Source organism: Schistocerca gregaria, chromosome 4, assembly GCF_023897955.1.
Source record: "Schistocerca gregaria isolate iqSchGreg1 chromosome 4, iqSchGreg1.2, whole genome shotgun sequence".
NCBI lineage: Eukaryota > Metazoa > Arthropoda > Insecta > Orthoptera > Acrididae > Schistocerca > Schistocerca gregaria.
The window spans coordinates 340,184,321-340,189,413 of NC_064923.1; positions in this window are offsets into that span (position 1 = coordinate 340,184,321).

Genomic DNA, 5,093 nt, shown 5'->3' on the forward strand with positions numbered 1-5,093 from the left:
TTTCCTAAGAAACGGTCGTCAACAACAACAACGAGGCTGCTGTGTCACTCCATGTCCAGACAAGACGTTTCCCGACACAAACACGGGTTCACCGGTCCGGCGCGCCACCTCCCTTGTGCCGCCGCCAACCCAAAAAACTCTTCGCTGCCTCGCACGCGCCGCATAGCTTACCACGTTCATACCACAAGTTGCTTTATGGCAAAGAGGAGCTATACCGCCACCAACTCCACCAGAGGGGCACAAAAGCCGGGAAAATACAAAATAACGTTCGGGAGGGTTCCGCGCACGGCACAATATCGCAGACAATTTAGTTAAATTGTGCACGCCTACGTTCACGAAGGCACTGAAACAGTGAAAGTTCCTTTTATGTTTCAAGTTCAAAGTCTTATAGTCAATGTTGAACTTCTTTTTTAGTAGTTGAAAGTTGGTCTGATTATCATGGAATATTCAGCTGCATCCAGCTGGTATTGAATATGTAGGCGCATCTGACTGATATTGAGTATATAAGTACATTTGGCTGATATTGAATATTGAAGCGCAATATATATTGCATTAGAACAAAATGGAATATCGCATCTGAATAACAATATGTAAGAGAGATTACGTAAGTACAACGAAAAAAAATTATCCTCCTAAAGATTAACCAGTAACGCCCAATGAAGATGTACAAGAGATGAGATCACGAGTCGCAACAGAATTACCTTGTTGCACTTCAACCAAAGGCGCACTCCGGACCACACAAAGACAACCCGCGCTATCTGATCTAATATTAGGTACCCAACCAAGTCTGAAACATCCTAAAAGAAAAGTGAAACTGAATTTGACGCCTACGTGCAGTCTTGTTTGGAAACTGCTTCACGCTTAAAGAAATACTAAAAGGAAAGTGATACAGTGTCATTTCTTGCAACAAGTGATCTTGGAGTGGACTAGCATGGTCCTTAACACGTGGCCTGTAAGATTTTGCACCTTTTAATCTCAACATTCTTCTATAATTCTCTGCCTGCAATAATAATTAATCTTAAAACAGGAAGTCCATTTTGACGAAAACATCGAAGCTGCAGACATTGACGGTATGTGACGAACAAGAGCAAGAGTTATCGTTTACGATACAGATTAATAAGGTCCAAGTGAAGGGAAATATGAGTGCGTTATTCTCACGCTCCAAGTTTAGACTAGAATTACGCTAATTCCACACATATTCATCATACCTCGCATGTAGAGTGATGCAAGTCAAAAACAATTAGGAGCAAGGGAATTCTCACGTTTGAAACAAAATATGAAGTGTATATTAATTTATACATATTTAGTAATAGAATCAATAACAGAAGAAATGATATATAACATACAGATAATTCTATGAATCGCGTCCTGAGACGCTCCATCATATTCTATACGCATTTGGGCCACAAAGATTTCATTTTCTAAAAGGTAATCACATAAATACATCGAAATTGACTAAAAAAATCAGAAACTCCTAAGCAATATGAGAGAGCTTCCATCGTTTTTAGAGTAAACACGGATTCAAGCCGCTTTAATCAAAAACTGGAAGACAAAGGACTTCGTGATCATAAGGCTTCATATGATACGTGAAATCTTCAATTTACATTGACATATTACATGCCAAGATGTGAGGAGCTGACCACATACTTCAGCGTAACAAATTCCTCATCATTTAAACAGCCAGAATAACTGCATTTGAATTCATACAAGAGAACACGGAGAGAAGCTCCAATTATAGTCTTGGCAAGCTAATTCACGAAGAATTACACATACAGAATTCTCGTACTGTGGTAAAATATTGCATCTATATGAAGAATAAGCACGGCAACATGTTGCTAACCGGCAATCCGTGAGCCATGTGGGCGGGGAAGAACCAGCACTTAAGAAAAAATTCTAGTTATTAATTTCATTAATCAAATTCTAAAATATGTTTTAAATAGGATAGGAAATTTGTAATTAAAAATTATAAAGAATTAATTATCTCTCTCTCTCTCTCTCTCTCTCTCTCTCTCTCTCTCTCTCTCTCTCTCTCGTGCAAGGTGGATCTTGCTCAGTTCTATCATCACCTGTCTTAATGACACCCAGTCAACATTACATCTTTGGCTAACGCGATTAGCCAGAATACAAGCGAGAAATGAAAAACTCTTTATGAGAAACGAAAAGCTCTCTCTCTACTCAAGCATGCCGAACAGGCAGATGACATGGGATGCAAATGCATACGAATATTAATACCCACCACAAAAATTCGATTATACGCTGTTATTGAATCTATCTCTTATCACAGAGACGACTGATGCTCTTGGGTCGTACCATACTCCCACTCATATGTAATACTTAACTATGTAACTTCAAAAGCGAATATATCTGCTACCTGTCAAACACACGGCAGCTGGTATAAATATAATACTTGATGCAAGAACGAGTAATACCACCTCAGCAGCCTCTGAATTATCAATCATAAGGTGACTCATCTCCTTTTGCTTCGTTAATGCACTAAAGCCTGCAGTCACCAATAACAGTGTTACTCACTGATGATGCTTACCTGTTCGGCTCCAAAATTTTTCCATACCAAGTGATAGCCAACTTAGTAGACAACAATGTAAGGTTCTCACATTCATTCGGGAAAAACAGCTTTTTGTACAATATGGATAAAACAGACCATATGACTTTAAGATCACCCAAAAACCACCCAAAATATACAGAACGAATACTCGTTGAAAATAAAGACACTGAGCAGTTAACTGAAACTAAGTTTAGTGGAATAAGAATAGATAAACTCCCTACAGGGAAATACATACAGAGAGACATATAATTAAGAAATAAGTAGTCCACGCTATCCATTTAGAGGTGTTCGTCAAACATGTGATCTGGTAACAGTGATAACTGTATACTTTCGCATGTTACCTGAATGTGAATTGTATGAAACACACTTGGACTTAGCAGACAGTAGGAAGAACCTTGTTCAAAGCTGTAGAACACACCTGTAATTCCATACAAAGAGAAACAAAGATATAAACAGAAATTAAAATCACATACAGCCCAGAAATACACTCAAATAAAAAACAGGCAGAAAAACAAACAGAAATTCTACGCAGGGCTCATAAACTTATCAGACGGAAACCTTAATGATGAAAAACACAGCTATTACAGAAAAATTTAAAACTAGTACCTGCAACGAATATTGGTCTATTATTCGGTATTCGGACTATTCGGCTAATTTTATGCTATTCGGTCGAATACCGAAAATCTAGATACTGCTGCGCCGAATAGCGAATACTTAAGTAAGATGTTTTGTCGTAGTCAGACAGTTCCTGAAATGAAAATATTGATATATTTTCTAATAACAATGTAATTTTCTTGTAATCATCAAAGTGTTCGTAGGTTCATAACCAACTTCCGAATTATAAAAATTAACAAAAAATACGTATCAAATGAAATAAATACATATATTTTGTGGGTACATACTTAAAATAATAAATGTCTAAGCACTTGAATTCTGGTAACTGAAATTTAGAAGTGGAACAGTATGGTGCAGAAAGACTAATTTTTGTGCATTTTTGGGAAATAGTTTTCTCCTTTTCTTCTCGTAGACACTCTCAACTTCAGAAAAAAAGATGCTCTCAATAAACACTGCTTCCTGGAACCGACAAATTTTTTGGTGCAGGATTTACAAAATACGGAAAAATATCTGTTCTTGCTTGCCACAATGTGTATGGATTGTCATAACGTGATATGTTCTTAATACTATTTCAGTTGGAACTGCTTTTTTTTCTTTTAGTGTCCCGGTGTGAGCTGTGTTATTTTTCTGCAACCACCTCTTCGAAGTAATTCATAAAAGATGGCCGGCCGCTGTGGTCGAGCGGTTCTAGGCGCTTCAGTCCGGAACCACGCGGCTGCTACGGTCGCAGATTCGAATCCTGCCTCGGGCATGGATGTGTGTGTTGTTCTTAGGTTAGTTAGGTTTAAGTAGTTGTAAGTCTAGCAGACTGATGACCTCAGATTGTGCTCAGAGCCATTTGAAACCATAAAAGATGTGTGAATGGTCTGGCTTAGACGCTGCTCTTCGGCTCTCATCCTCTTGCCCGATTAGGGGACGAATTTGCGCTATCGTCGCTGCTCCTTTCACAGTTCATCTTTAGGTTGTCGATCAAAATATCCTGCCTTTCTTTTTCTCTTTGCAGCTGGCTGGTGAAAACATTCATTATAATGCTTGAGTCTAAAGCGGTCGTCACCAAATAATTTTTACTCGTTGTGATGTCTTCAAATCGTTCTTGTAACTAGGACTGGAATATAGTGAATCCGATACATCTACATTTAAAAAAAAGTCATTATGGTCCTTGATATATCGAAAAGAAATTATGATATACTGACGGAGAAACTACCGACGTAGTGGAAAAAATAGGAGAAACACCATATCGGCTGCACATTGTACATATACTGTCAGTTTTAGAGCTATATATTTAAGCATTGATTTATTATTAAGTATTCTGTACACCAACAAGCTAGCAGCCTGCTTATCCCACTTAGAACAATAATTGAAAGGAAAAGGATGGACGTTGACGCCTGGCGATAACCACGTGGTAAGAGTGGTAACTGCAGGTAAATGGCACAATAAAACGTGTCCGCTGGGTCTGTATTTCGGTCGCGTCACGTATCGAATTTGTCTGGAATAATTCATGTCGAATTACCCAATTTTCGTTTTGGAAAAATTGTGCGATGAAGTTAAACGTTACAGTTTCGGTGATGGTAGCATCGAGCGTCGATTACGTCAGCATATCCCCTCTCACGTCTCCGCCCAGCGCAAAGGCCAATCTTGTCGCCTTGATATTTGTTCATTTCTTTCAGCAACTGTTTTCGAAGAACGCTGGTGTGAAAAAAAGCACACTATCTGTGTATTTCTTTTTTTTTCTTTTTTACGCAGCTAGTGTACTATTTCTTCACATCGGATATGCTATTATTTCATTCACACTGCTCCCGCCCCCCCCCCCCCCCCCAATCCTCACCCCCCCGCCCCAGTGCAGTCGGACTTCTTCTTTGCTTCTTTGTTCCATCTATACTTGCTTCATAGAGTCAAAGAGAAAGACTGGACGTGA